The sequence below is a fragment of the Pogonomyrmex barbatus genome, unplaced genomic scaffold, assembly GCF_055798465.1.
Source record: "Pogonomyrmex barbatus isolate J1 unplaced genomic scaffold, ASM5579846v1 scaffold3, whole genome shotgun sequence".
Classification (NCBI taxonomy): Eukaryota; Metazoa; Arthropoda; class Insecta; order Hymenoptera; family Formicidae; genus Pogonomyrmex; species Pogonomyrmex barbatus.
Window position 1 is genome coordinate 12649803 of NW_028297127.1, and position 15758 is coordinate 12665560.

General features: G+C 43.1%; 1 protein-coding gene across 2 annotated transcripts in view; it reads left to right on the top strand.

Annotated features, from left to right (window-relative positions):
- The first annotated feature begins 828 nt into the window (after positions 1 to 828).
- Positions 829 to 15758, top strand: part of LOC105422559 (uncharacterized) — a 56707-nt gene continuing 41777 nt past the window's right edge. For both annotated transcript variants that reach the window (XM_089079294.1, XM_011631980.2), the window contains exon 1: positions 829 to 1019. The gene's annotated coding sequence lies outside the window, so the exon portion shown is untranslated. The remainder of the gene's footprint in view (positions 1020 to 15758) is intronic.

Consider the following 15758-nt stretch of genomic DNA (forward strand, 5'->3'; position numbering starts at 1 on the left):
GAGCGTTCGATAGTGTGCGTCATGTAGCTCACCCCTCCCACTCTGATCGAGCCACATACTCACGCATACGAGTATCGGCGGGCCCGTCCTCCATATACCGCGCGCCTTCTCGCTTCCAGCTGCCACCCTCCCCCCCCCCTCCTTCTTCTCTCCCTGCTCCTCTCCTTTCTCTCTCTTTCTGGCTGGTCCGCGATACCGTGCATCTCCCGGCACCACACGGACACAGGCAGACGCGCCACGGCAGCCGTCCCCGGAGCGGAGCGTGCGAGTTCCACGGGGAAGACGCAGGTCAGTTCGGAGGCTCGCTGATGATAGCGGGGAACGTGGTGAAACGGGGTGGATAGAGGGGGTCGTGGCGATTCAGGGCACGCGTTTTCAGCACCGCCAAACGGCGGTATCGCGAAGCGCGCGGCGTCGTCGTCGTCCTGCCACCGTCGCCGATCGACGCCGTCGCCGGCGTTGAGAGAACAACACCCCGGGAGAGGTAACGCTCGCTCGTTTGCCCACCCACCCGTCCGCCCGCCCGCTCGCCCGCGAGAACGGACGACAATGCGAAGTGAGTAAAACGCAGCGCAACATCAGGACGGCGACCCGTTTCTCCTGTCCAACGTCGCGGCGAAGAAGAAGCGCGGAGGACCTCGTCGCAATCCCCCTCCGACGCAGAGTGAGTAGTCATCCGCTGGTGGCGAGACTTCCTCCTGGGAAAGTCGCGACTCCACGTTTCCGATCATACGCGTCGGGCGACAACGAGATTACGTCACTTTCCTGACACTCGCGGCGTGGATACATCCGAGGTACACAACGATCTTCTGACAGCTGTCTTGTGACGCGTTGTTCGTCGCGCCGATTTCCGAAATGACAATTCGCGAGTGAGGACGCACGAAGAGAAGCGACGAGGGAAGAGCGGAAGACCGAAGAGAGACCGAAAGTTCTCGAGAATCATTACCATCTTCCAAGGATACCGTCTTCTTCGGTCGGCACGGAGAAGCGGCGAGCACGCCGAGAGCACGTCGGAAAAGGTAAGCGAGAACTCGTCGTCACACATACAGATTTATATACACCTAACGTTACGTAAAACACGAGCTCGGAGGGCTCGGATTGATCGAGCCTCCCTCCGATGAAGGAAAAAGTTACAGCCCTTCTGATCTCGGGATTCCTCTTTTTTTCTTCTTCCTTTTTTACCGCGATTGTGCGCGACGAAGGGACAGTGCGACGTGACTGTCAATTCGCGAAGTGGATTCATTCAACACGAGACACGCGACGATCCCTTACATTACATCCCTTTGCATTTCTTTTCTCCCCCCCCCCCCCCCTCCCCCGTGTCGAACATATTTTCGAACATTCGATTTAAGAAAAGAAAAAAACTTGTGAATCACGCGCTATTCTAAAGGTCCACTCGAACGAATCAGTGAGTTATTGTCGCGACATCGAAATGGTGTCTTCATCTTAATTTTTTCATGTTGTTATTGCTAAATGTTATTTGCGACGCGATATTTCCGGATCGCAATTTAATGGCACTGACTGTTTTGTGTGACTGTTTTAGGATTATGTTAAAGCAGAAATTTATGAAAATATCAATTCTGAGATATTGAAGTGTCGTAATATAAGTTATAAATATAGACTGAAACTGCATTACGTCTCATATAAAAAGAGTTTTATGCAATAATATTCCATAATATTAAGATCTCTACAGGCCTGAGAAACGACACGGTTGTTTCTTTTAATCAGATATAAATAAGTCAAGGTAATAAATTTTTAGTCAATTTTTAAAATTTTGTTTGTGCATGATCTCACTTGATCGATGTAGACTTTTTCACTCGATAGTCGAAGTGAGAATCTTGTAGTTTTTAAATTTATTTCAATCTGTTATTTCAATCTGTGTGTTTACATGCATCAAAAACTATCAAAATAATATAGAAAAGGTCTTAGATAATTTTAACAGAATTCGAATTTCATTAGTTATTCGACATTGACTTGATGACGGAGAATCTTGCAAACATCTATAATAAATAACTAAGAGACAGAGAAGAAATTCTATTTAATAACAATTTTACACGATTCTAACTCAGATTTTGTGTAGGTTTATGTAATCTAATATATTATCAGTAAAACATTAAAAACTATTTACATCGTTATATTTTGAAAGAAACTGTTGATTTTTATATATAACTGTGACAATTACAGAGCCGTTACATTATAAATTCCCACAATATCCTCTCGGAAATTGTGACAGTTCTCCTTAAAGCAAATATGCAGCAAATATGTAACAATATCAATATCGCATAATTAGATGTCTTCTATCATATTTTTCTTTCGCATCAAATCACATTTTACTCGAGTAGCTAAAATATTGGATGCCTATTTAGAAAAAATTGCCCGCTTTTCACAATTCGCAACTAGTTCAATCTAAAACCATTCAATTCATTAAGACTTTTTATTAAGACTTTCATCATCCTGCTCTTTATGATATGCCTTCGACTAATATATTTTGCTATAAACCGTTCTCAACGATGTTTCTCAATTATACGATGACACTAAGCTCGCTGTGATAATTGCATCTTGCATTAATGACACCTTAAATTAAGGTATTCGGAGAAGGAAGATGTAGAAATTATTACCGCGGTAGGGAATAACTGGAAAAACCACTGTGAAAGTTGGTGGGCTGTTCTCGAATTAGATTTTTTTGACTAAAACGCGATGATGATTATCCCGACACGCCCTCCAGTCGTTCGATTCACGGAGAAGCCTCGGATCCTCTTCCGTTGAAGTGAGACGAGCAAAATCCTGATTTCTGACGCTTATCTAGGACCTATAAATCTTTCCCCGTGAGGTCAACCTCCTATTCTTGACAGTTTCTGACTTCTCGTGTTACTTCTCGCGTTATATTATAATAAATTAAAATATATAAATCAGAAAACATTGCAATTTTTCAAGAACCCTCGCTTTCTCGTTATTTATTTTTCTTTACGATGAGCGAATGCATCGAATAAATAATGATTGAATAAAAGATGACGTGACTTTAAATATATATATATATATATATATATATATATATATATATATGTGTGTGTGTGTGTGTATCAATAATGTTAACAGTAATAGCGCGAAGCGAGTAAATTTGTATAAAAGAGGAAGAGAAACCTGTTCTGCTTAGAGAATAACGAGGATGAAATAATCTCGGCGATAATGTCAGATGAACGACCGTATGGGTAAATAGAACGGCTTAAAATCTCAACCTGCGACTTTGTCAAACCGTGAAAGAAATCGCCGAGTGTGCGTAACGATTGCGGTTGCGATCGTTACTCGCGCGACGTGAAATTGACGTAACGGTCGTGGACGCGCGTGGTGTTTCTTTTCCGCGTCGCGCTTATGAATCCTCCTCGATCGAGCCTGCGGTAGCGGAGAGCCTGGCTCTTTCTGATAAATGAAGTCGCAGAAATCGGCCGCGCCGAAAGAAAGCGGCGACGGAGAGCGCGGCTTCTTGCGTAAGAAACCCATGGCGCGCATAAAGACCGGCGCCTTTTCGCGCGTATCACGCGCGTGAGTGGCTCCGGTAGCCAATCGCATGCTCGTCCTGTTAATTGTCGCCAATTAACGAGGTACACCTCTCGCCGGCGTCTCACCTTGCTTTGCCAGCCACCTCCTTATCGGCTCTATTCAGGATCGCCGCCGTCTTTTCTCTCCGCCGGCTCGTACACCCCGACGAGCAGCGGTAAACCATCGTTCGCGCTTTTGTCGGCATAACCGCCACGTCATCTCCGCTAATCGTCACGAAAAGTACGCCGCGTTTATACGACGTCCTCTCTCCGATAAAGACCGCTACCGGCCGCGCGAGAGTGAAACGCGCCGCGCGAGCATCAATCTTTGTACCGATTTCTTTGGCCGAGCGGCCGTCCTGGCCGCGGCAGAAATCGGTAATACGAGTTTAGTTACCTATCTCGTCGGGGTTCCGGCACCGAAATCGCCGCTCGTTAGCGAGATACATTCGCGTTCTCCTTCGCCTGAGAAGCGCCCACAATTTCCCCGATATTTGCCAGCTTATTCGTCAATTTTCTGCGCGGGTGAAATTAACTTCCTTCGACACGAATGATGGTTACTAAAAAAGAGCTTTCAAAAATATTTGATTGTAATGAATCTGTATGAATCTGTATACTCGAGACTTTAAATTGTTGTCATTTATTTATTACCAAAAGTTTAGCAAGTAGACTTTGACAGATTAACATAATTGTTGTTGTTTTTTTTTTTGTTTATTGAATATAGTTATATAATCTTAATTGTTGAGTGATACATTCAAATCGAAAAAATAAGACAAGCACAGAAAAATTTTTGCTCGCGCGGAATATTCTAATGATGAGATTTAAATAAAACTCCATAAATATCCATCAGAAACTGGATAGGCTTGAGTGATGTTTGATTAGTTATAATCATTGCTCTAACTATTAGACCAGTTACATTTATAATTGATTTGTGAAAGATCTAATCGACTTGTAGATATTTACAGCACGAATCTATAAAACATCGTGTGGTTTCTGTTTTTATTATCAGTTTTTACACTTTCATTTGCTAAGAAGATATGTATATATAACTACAAAATACACGCGAAGATGCCTAAATCATCATTTAACCAAATTTTTAGAGTTATTTTTAGCTGTAACTTTTTAAACAAATTTTTATCGATACAGCATCGATATTTGTAGAATAACTGTAATGTGTAAAATAAAATTATCAAAAAGATACTAGATTCTGTTATTCGATCGTGCAAAATAAATAAAGTTCATCAGTCATGAATTCAGCAAATTTGATCGGATTTCCACGTTCGGGATACGAAATTCCGTAGCCCGTCGATCATTACAAATACAGAAACACGGGTGATTTTTTTAGTGCTATCAAAGTGATTTCGCTAATAAGTAACATAATCAACATATTCTCAATTGAGATTTCATCACAGTAATTTTGAATTTTAACCTGAATATTAAAATATTGAGAATACCGTCGATTATGAATGTTACAACTAACTTCTAACGTTCAACAATTGGACACCGTCGCCTCCGCTTCACTTTCACCTCGGTTCCGCTCGCGTTGCGTTCCCGCAAGATTCCCGGTACCGGCGTCATCGTCGGTCCCGTGGTGACTCGTGGTACCCTTTTTTTCACGAGTCATCTCCGTAGGTGCCGCGCAGTTTTCACGGCGAGAAGTGGCCGACGACGGGGGGTTGTGTACGTCTCGCGGTCCGGGTCCGGCCGAACGGGCTGACGGACAAACGCACAATGAGAACGAGGAATGCCCCGCAGAGCCAGACATGAAGACGTCACTCAGAAACGGTAACGGCCAGGACACGGGGTCAGGCCCGACCTGACCGTTCTGGACTGGCCTCGCATCAGCTGCGTTCTCTCGAGTGAGTCAGCGTCGGTTCGAGCGGTCCGTACCGCCGCTTCGCAGCACCGTCGTCCTCGGAACGAAATTCCTTCCGAGGAAGCCCTCGGCATCGTCGAGTTCACACGTTGATGCACGGTTCGAAATTTACATACGATTCACGGAAATAGGTAAATAGAGAAATTTGTGACCCTCCGGAATTTGAGCTTTTTTTAAATGCTTGATAAAATGTGCACGACAACGAACGTTTGTATGTACTTTCATAATGTAAACCGAGGTAAAAGAAGAGTATTTAAATTTCTAGAGAGAGAGAGAGAGAGAGAGAGAGAGAGAGAGAGAGAGAAAGACTGTTGGAAAGACGACAAATGTAATTCAATGGAGAAATTATTTTGAATAATATAAGTCTGTGAAATTCTCTTCCATATAATATTAAGAAGATTTTGCTCCTGTACTGTCAAAAACAACTACAAACGCAATATAATTTACGAATGGTTGAAAGTTACAAATTATAACTTCGAAACATTCTAAGCACAATTAAATTAATTAAAATAACACGAAAGTAATAACAAGTTTTTATGATTTGTTCTACAAAATTCATCGTGAAATTTCCAAGGTAGTACTTTAAGTCGCCTATAATCGGACGTGACGAATGTTCATTGGATAAAGTGCGCATCCATGTTTAACTATCAGTTAAACGATTCCGGGAACATCCGTCTATCTCAGGAAATGTAAAGCGGAATCTGTCAAATTCTTTCGAAAATTCGACCCGGGACGGGACGGGTAACGATTAACGCCCGGGGGGGGGGAGGCGAGGTATAAATCTTATGCAATTTTAAGTTCAAGCTTCGCGTGGCTGACAATGAATGGCGAAGCGCCATTTCAGCGCTTCGTTGGCTCGTAATGCGGCCGTAAATTAAGTCCCGCGCCGATTGGTGCACGTTCACGTCTCGTGATTTACAAGCGACGACGCGTCCTCGTCGTACACGCCCAGAAAACTCGAGATCGTTCACGTTTATCATCTGCCGTTCTCGTGACGTAACCGCTTGCAAAAAACGTAGTTTCGCAGAATACCGCTGTTACGCTGTTTCGTGAAGAAAAGAACTCTCCGCGAAATCTATGTTGCTCGTTCATTCGCGCATTTATTCATTCAAAATTTCCAGTGAAACTTCGCGAACGCGCATTCATACCTGTAAAATTGCACTTGCTCCGTGCAATCGTAATAATTTATTTCGCGATAAAAGCGTATCAGTTCATAAAATATATCATTGACTGGGCGATCATCAACGTGGCACGGGCTTAATCTATCGTTTATCATGTATTGCATTGAAGCATTAATTTTTAACATTTCCCAGGTTAAGTTAGTAATTGGTGAATATTTTTATGTCTTTGTGTTTAAAAAAAATTAGTCTGGTATTAAATATAATATTACATGTAATACGTACTACGTACTACATAAACTGATATTGAAATCATTCGCTCAGTCCAATTATAAGGTAATATAAGTTGATGTAGTATTAATTAATTTTAAAGTATTGATTACTTGCATCAGCAAGTGATTATTCTGTATAATCATTAGAGATTAGTAATGTCTAACACACAAACTTCGCGCGCGCGCAACATCCCCGACAACAAGTGTAATCGCATGCTAACGAATGATGATTAAGAATACAAAAGCAGAATACAAATAGTTTTAGTATAAAAGGAAAAATGTGCAGAATTTTTTGTTCAAATTTTTGAACGGAACCGTTTTCGAAAACTAAACATCCTCTAGTCGAAAGGCTTAGAAGGCACCCAGTTGCGAATTGAGGCGCCACTGGTGCAGACAAGATGAAACGACGATTATTTTTGGTTCTGTCGTCTGACGTGCAGCTCAGGCTGCATTCTCTATTTACAAATCTGAGCTACATTCGTATACGGCACGTCCCTTTCGCAACCACAACAGAGACCCCCTGGACCGAATATTAAATCGTCTTATTGTCACCTTCTAAAACAGCCATTATTCTATTTCTGGAAGTACTCCTGTCCTTCAACAGATCTTGGTTTTCACACTTTACATATTTCCTTTTTCTTTCTCTGGCCATCATCAAATAATGATTTTGCCAAAATGTGTCGGCAATTCGGATAAACTATTTATATAGGAGAATTATGAAAATTGCAAATTCTAATTTGCCAAGTAATATATATTTCGAAATATATATATGTAGTTTTTAGCTTCTATCAATCAACAAGATTCGCGTACGTTAATCTTTGTTCAAAGAAGGAGTAATTTTTCATGAGAATTTATGGAACAATAGCAGACCTTTAATAGTGTTTGTTGTCAAAGGGAAGAAAGAAATCTATTTATAATAAAAAAAAACATAGTATCACAATTGTTTTTTCTAAGTTAATAATATATCTTCTTTCTTCTTTTAAAGACAAGTGTGAAAATACTAGAACCGATATCTTAATAGAGAATAGACATTGCATAATTATAATTTGAACTCAAATAACAAATATCAAAATTATCCGAACGCAACGGGAGGTGTCTCCGCACCGTGAAATACACTTTGAAAATTTAAGAAAGATATTGGATTTATATGAAAATTCATGCTTAATCTGTTCAGCGATGACGGCTAATATCTCGCATTTCCATAGCTGCTTGGATAGAAAGATTGGTAGACACTAAAAAAAGAGGAAAGGAAAAAAAAAATGTGATTCTATTCCTGGACAAATCGAAAGTGGGACTACTGACGTTTCTGCGGATTGGAGAGGGGGGGGAGGAGGGGGGACACGATGAGCACAAATCATTATTAACGATTGCTGTGGCGCGACAGCCGTTGTATGTTTCGTGAAATATCGCAAGCGGCGGAGCTTTATTAAGCTGCTTTGATCTAACCTGCGGTCTACGCTTGCCATGATTCGCGCGAATCACAATATTACTTCCACAGAATATTATTATATTCCAGTAGCCCATGTTTTACCGTTGCGCATTTCGCTATGCTATCGATAAACTTATCAGATGAATAAAATGTCACTAGCAACATTGCATAATTACAAGATGTAAAATGCAAACGTATTTACATGTAAATTTCAGGTTTTAAATTATCCGTCAGATCATGCCTTAATAAACAGACGCTATTATGTCTAATCAATGCATCGCGTTCTCTTACGAGCACACGCGTAAATCTTTCAGGTAGCTCTGTATCATAAAATTCGAAAGATCATCATGACCTCAGAGAATGAATTTATTCGCATTTTTTTGGAAAGAATACGTATCAATAATACGTATCAAAATAACGATTATGTCGATGTTTGAAAAATGTTGTGAAAAAAATCATATTGTTGTGTTTAATGCCGATATTATTTCGGAATTGTGAAAAAAAGTAAACACCTCTAGATATTTAAATAATTGAATAACCACGTGTATACCTACGTAATCCTCGAAACTCGTGTTTGATGCGAACTATGACGTTATCTATTCTTTCCTAGCTAGTCGTCGGAATCCTCATCTATCTATTTACCCTATATCATATAGGATATTTAAGGAGACACCTATTCAGACACAGGGAAAAGAAGAGGATAGGGTAGACGCGGTCGTTTGAGGGAGGTGGAGGGACGCAAGAGAACTCCGAATTTCACGGAATCGCCGCGACCGCCTCGCAGTCTCGCGCGGCAGCGAGAATAATTCAAGGTAGAAGGCCGCATCGATTTCGTGGATAGGCGTCCCATCCATGGCGAGATGCTGAGGCCGCCGGCTCGGTTTATAATAAGGCGCTATAACACGCCGAAGTCTCTTTCTCTCTCTCTCTCTCTCTCTCTCTCTCTCTCTCTCTCTCTCTCTCTCTCTCTCTCTCTTCCTTGCGCGCGCGCGCAGGTGTAAGGAGGTGTCCGGCACCTTAAGGCTTCCAGTAGGGTCGAACGAAGCGGCATATTTCATCCATTGTCGCCCCTCAACTCCGGCGGCGGCACTTTTCAACTTTTTATAGAGATTTTTATACCGCTATATCTATACCGTCTCTCTACGCGCGGCTGTATGCGGGAGAGAGAAGCAGAGAAAGAGAGAAGCCGTGAGGAAGCGAGAGAGGAATCGTGCGGCGGGAGAGAGAGAGAGAGAGAGAGGGAGAGGGAGAGAGAGAGGAGGCCGCAGGACGCGGAACGAGGGGGAGGGTTCGCCCCATCGTGCCTGAATATGAATATAATAATGAGAACGGGTTTCGTCGTCGTTCCGCTTCTCCGCTTCTCGTCCTTCGGCTTCGCTCACGGGATTTCTTCTCTCGCAGCGGCCACTCGCTCCTCTCCCGCTCCTCGTCCCTCCCAGCGCTTTTTCCGCTCTTCGCTCGTCCTCTCCCCTCGTCCTCCTCCTTCTTAGCGTACGCTCATGTGCGCGCACTCACCCCGGTGACAACAACAAAACCGGACGCGTGTCATTGCGCCTGCTAAATTGCCTCCTCGCGTCGCACCGCGTCCACAGGATGCCACGGCCGCAGGATCCCTCTGACGCGAATCGATCCGCCGCCGGTTATTGAACGCCCGTGTGGACGTCGCACCTGCTAAATGCATCCTTCGTGCTGCCGCGCGAAATAACGTATCGTCAGAATGGCTTCTGCATAAGAGTTGAATGTAAGAGCAGTGAGAGATCTCTCTCCGCGGACGGGTTCTCGACGGGTAGCGATTTCCCTCCTCGCTTTCTTTTTCATTATTAGCTTCGCGCAAGCGGCCTGATCGTGGAGCGGCTGTTCGCTCTATATATATAGCTTTTCATTACATACACGGAATCATCATCTGGCAAATCGAAAAATTTGACCACATAGAGATTTGAAAATAATTTTGTACCATCAAGATCGTTACGCAGAACAATTAACGTGATAATAATATTGCAACGATTTTTAATCTTCTAGCAACCAATTTGAACGTAATATGTAGTAATTTTATAAATATGACGAACAAAATTATTTTTAGATCTTTGTATCTAGCCGAATTTTTTAAATTTATCAACAAAAGTGTTCTTTCTACATAAAAGAGAAGTTTAAAATTTAAATAACATAGAATTGTATTTACTTGCGATAAAATGAAAAATCGTATATATGAAACTTATTCTGTACAGTTGTAGCTTTGATGCTGTTTTACGCATTTTCTTTTACGATCGCATTTTCTTTTATTAGACTTTAAGAGAAGAATCTCTCATGCGTCATACAATTCACATTTCCGCATGTTTCGTCCTCTCCTTTCATATCCGCAAGAAGAACGTTACAAGGCCGGCATTCAGAAAGAGTTAACATATATACAGATGCAACAAGATGTTTATTTAAGCGAATATCAGAATATCTTCATAAGATTAAAGAAACATGTGTTTCGCAGCGCACGTGTGAGAGGTGGCGAGGATTAGAAGCGGTTAGAGGACATAATTGGCTAAAATACAGTTAAATTGCATAGATTGTCTAGTGTTTCGTGGAGTTCTTGAAAGTCGGTTGCCACGTTTGATGTTAGAACGATTACTGCCTCGCGATTACTAGGCGCGGGGCTGTCAATCTACGCAACGGATATATCTGTATCCGATCTGTAAAATAAGGTAAGGCTAACACTTTATTTATCATACACGATGAGATCGAATGTGCCGATTAGCTGTCGAACGGGAATTTATTTTATTCGAATATGCAGGAAAATTCTCCTTGAATATTCTCTAGAAATTTCCTCCGAGGGACAATCAAATGTCCAACAAACTTCCTCGCGCGACGAATGAAATATCTGTCCATAAGATTAACCTCGCGCAATTAGATTTTCTTGCGAGCGCAAGATCCTGCGTCGCATCCTATACGCATTCGTCTACTGCAATCCGCATATATTGCTGGCAATGAAAAATGTTTCCTTCCTCAAGTTTATCCGCGAAGTTTATCCTACTCTTCCTCTTGTCAACTACACTTAATATCCAGAAAGCGAAACGAACTTTAAATAAAACAGCCATTTATATTACTATTCCCCTCTAAACTAGTTTAAATTACTCGTTAGTTCGCTCCTGCGCGCTATCAATGTACTCTCTTTAGATTGCAAAGGTTTTTCTCAGTTCTATCTCAGTTTCGATCTTATTTATCCGCGTAATGTGGCATGTTACCGACACGCTACTAGTTTCGAGAATATTTTCTCGTCGCCATTTCCAAACAACGCATGAAAATCCAGCCAAAGAACACTTATGAACATCTATTTCGTATCTTCCGTACATGCACAATATGATGACTTGTGAAAAAATCAATGTCGAAATCGCGGTTTCGCAAAGATCCATATTACAGAGTTGCCGTTTGAAAAACTACGGACTTTCCAATAAATGCGAAGTAATGAATCGTCTCATTAAGTTTCGCACGCGTGACATTCGATAGAACGAAGAACCAGTTCAGAGAGAGTCCAGCTTTTTATTCGCACCTTCTCGGGACAAGCAATGGCTTCTCAGGAGCTCCCCATCAATTAATTACCCGATTAATCAACGTCGAAGACGATGTCGCATGCGCGGAGGCATTCGCAGCTTCCCACAATCAGCGAGCAAAGCGGTCCGCAAAGCACGATCTTCCGAGAGAAAAAGGGGAAGGGGGGTTATATTTTTTCCTCGTATTTCTCTCTCTCTCTCTCTCTCTCTCTCTCTCTCTCTCTCTCTTTTATTTTTGCCAAGTATAGATTGTGAACCGCAAATAATAATGACAAGCGAAAAAAAGGGAAAAGATACGTCCTCTTTTCTACGAAGATAGAGAGAATCAGAAAGAGAGTCGGCAAAACCGATGAGAGAAAGAGAGAGATATGATGAGAAAATGGAAAGGCAGAGAGAGGTGAGGATACGAAGCGAGAGTGAGAGAAAAGAAGAAGCAAGGAATGTCGTACACAAAGGTGTTGAGGCCGGATAGCGAGAGAGCAAGAGAGCCGAAGAAAAAGCCGCTGGAAAAAAGATACGACCGCGGCATAATCGGGGGAGGGGGGCGGGGGAAGGGGGAGGGGAGGGAACGAGCATGATTCTCTTCGATAGGACGAACGAGAAAAAGAGAGAAAGAGGGAGGAGGACGGGGGAAGAGTCGGAGCGCGAAGAGCTCGCCTCATCGGTGGAGAGATGCGTGTGTACGGTTATCGATATATTACGGGGGAGAGCAGGGAGTAAGGAGGGGGGGGGGGCGGGGGACCAGAGACGCGTCGGTGTGTGTGCAAAAGGGTGAAAAGGAGGAACATATTTTATATTTATGGGTATTTGCCGCTACTGTGCTCTCGCGCCGGCGGCTTGCGGCAGAGAGCTAACCGACCTCCCTCTTTTCCCTCCTCCTGTTCCCTCCTCCACGCTTCTTCTCACTCCTTCGGCACGTCGGACGTGTCCCGTCCTGTTCCCGCCACCGTGTTCTCGGATATCTCCGTTCCCGTCGCGGAGTCCTCAGCGCAGAACGCGCAAGCCGGCGGCCGGACCATGTGTCATCTCCGGTGCCATCCCATATTCCGTTCCTACCATGATATGCTCAAGGCTCGTTCCACGCTCACGTTGGATATCCTTTATAGGTGTGCGCGTTTGTCCCACATCTATATATAGACGCGGGGTGCCGTGTACGGGGTACAGCCAGCACCATAAGGAAGGCTCCCGAGGAGCGTCGCCGTAGCTGTGGCACTTCGTGTTTATCGTCGAAAGTCTTTCGCGTAGTCTCGCTTGGAAAATCGTCATTTAGATGCGGGATATCGTGGTTCTATTCCCGCGTCGCTCCGGATAGAATCGGTAGGCATTGAATCGTACGAGATTGGAAGCAACCGGACCAACGATAGTAAAATCTTCTGACTTGCTTTCCGACTACGAGAGATTTTACATAGACCTTCAGATTTCTCGATCTTGGCAATTTAATCCCTTCCTTGTGACGCAAATATAAATATATCGCGATAATAAACATATCGCATGTGAAAATGATTTTATTTTGAATTATTCCGAGGACGATCAATTTTCTATATTACGATATGATATTGTTGATAGTAAGTCTAAAGACGTAGGGAGATTCGAAATGTATAAAATTTATTGAATTATCTATTATAATTTTAACTATATAATTATTTTTACTATATAATTATTTATTTTATGAGATGCAATTTCGCCTCATAACTCATTATGCGACGTGATAAATATACAAGATTAATTAGGTGCAAATGGCTGCCGTTTAAAGATCTGCTAACAGTACATTAGTTTCGAATAAGCGCATGTTTATTTTCGATATGCTGGAGCCAATCAGCCTGGGAATGATTATGTAATCGCATTACTATGTAAACCGAGAAATAGCACGGATCAGCGAACTAGTCAGACATGCTAATCAGTATACTGGGCAAGGTTAATTCTAGCAGTTACTTTCTGCTTTCTATTTTATCAATAGCACCTTCCTTTTTCCATAGACAAATTCTATAATAAATTTATCAATTTTGCTTTGAAATCGAAAATACATCAGTGTTCGATATTCGATCAGAATACCATTCTTTACCTCATTTTACCTCTTCCAGTATATCGAATTAAAAATTGAAATATTTATTCGTTCTATTTAATGCTAAATACTAAACGCAATATCAGAATATTGCGAATTGTAAGGTCTGTGATTGCGTAAAAAAAAAAAAATCAATATGCCTTCAAACGTGGGATAATGTATTTGCTAAACAAAGACGACTATCACGTTACAGATTAGCTTCATAATAGCTTCCTTGGTGAAGATCCTCATAGTGAACACGATTTCCTAAGAAGACTGTACGGTTGTCGGAGTCATCGTCGGCAGCGGCACCTTCGTCCTCCCCCCATCTTCCCCATCTTCCTTTCTATTTCGATTGCTCTTCTTCTCCGCGCTCTTACGGACTTTTACCTTTTGCATGCGTTTGCCGAAGAATTTACGAGCGTAGTTTGTGACCCGAGCCACCGGGTGCCTCATCCCTTAATTAAGGATTGTGCCACCGATGTGCCGTCCCCTACATGGATACGTCTCTTCTTCGCGCCGCGATCGTGCTGGTAACCTTGACCTCCCTCCGACCTGCGTGCGACGTAAGTTGGAGAACGAGTCGGAGAACATTGGAGTCTGCTCCAATCTTTATTTGGCGATAGAGAGTACGTTTCTAACGATGATCATTTGTCTTGGCGAGTATGCCGACGATATTCATGTGTAAATTGTCTTTGCTGACGTATAAGAAAGTTACAGTACAGAATTTCATCGCAAATTCCATATCAAATACAACGTTAAACGTGAAAATGCAAAAGCGCGTGAATTTCTTTCGTAATTTTTATTATTAAAATCAAGGAAAAGAAGAGCGTAAAGGAGAGAAACGTGTATTTAGTTTCGCAATAAAATGATATTAACCATTTGCATGCGGAAGATAAACTAGACAGATTATAGCGCACACCTTTTCTCAATGCGCGCACGGCATGCGTTCTACCGTCAATGGGTGCCTACTCGCATGATTCGAGTCATCGAATATCAGCATGCGAATCGCTTACCCATCGCCCACGCACCAGCCAGCCAGCCAGCCAGCCAGCCAGTCGGTACTCGCTCGGGAGGATCGAGCGAGAAGGGAGATCGTCTCGTGTCGAGCACACCGAGCGTGGATCCTTAATGCGGAGCGACTACGGGCGACGAACCGTGAGCGCCCCGTCTAATGCCTTCTAAAAGCATCCTCCGACGCGCAGGCACGCGGGGGTGGAAGTAAGGGCGGCTCGGACGAGAGAAAATACGAGAAGCATTAGCGCGCGCGGCTTCGGGAAGCGAAGTGAAAGCGGAATTCGAAGAAACGAGAAGGAGGTCGGGCAGGGGGTGAGGACGGGGGAAGTAGCGTGCGGAAGCATTGTAAAGTAATTTGCCGAGGCGTGTCCAGAGAGAATCGAGAAGTCCTCATCTTCCACGACCCTCGTCCTCCGCGACGCGATCTCCGGTAGGAAAGAAGAGGAATGGCACAGCGCTCTCCCCCCGCCCCCCCCCCCCTCTCTCCCCCGACCATTACCGTGCGACGCCGCCACCCATGGCTGTCGGACGGACGGATGAATGGATGGGCGGATATGCCGCGTAGTGATGGTTTACCGAAGGGGTGGCTTTATTACGCTCGTCGGTTTTCGGCTCGCCCGGGCGTGAAACGTTGAAAGATCGCACCCGCGGTGACGATTTTGAGGAGGGTTGGCTGCGGTACGAAAGAGGCGCGATGAAAAATTGCGGCGTGTGCCCCGAATAGCTTGCGGTGTTCGGTGTGTACGGAAACCGCATTTCGCGTGACAATATGTTCTAAATTTAACGCAGACTGCTATATTAAGTAAAAAGAAACGTTTGAATTAAATAAACATGGACATTAAGTATTTACGAATATTAAATACTAAATATATTATTTAATCTTGAAATTTTTATAACAATTCTGAAGATTCTGCTTCTTTATATTTTATTATA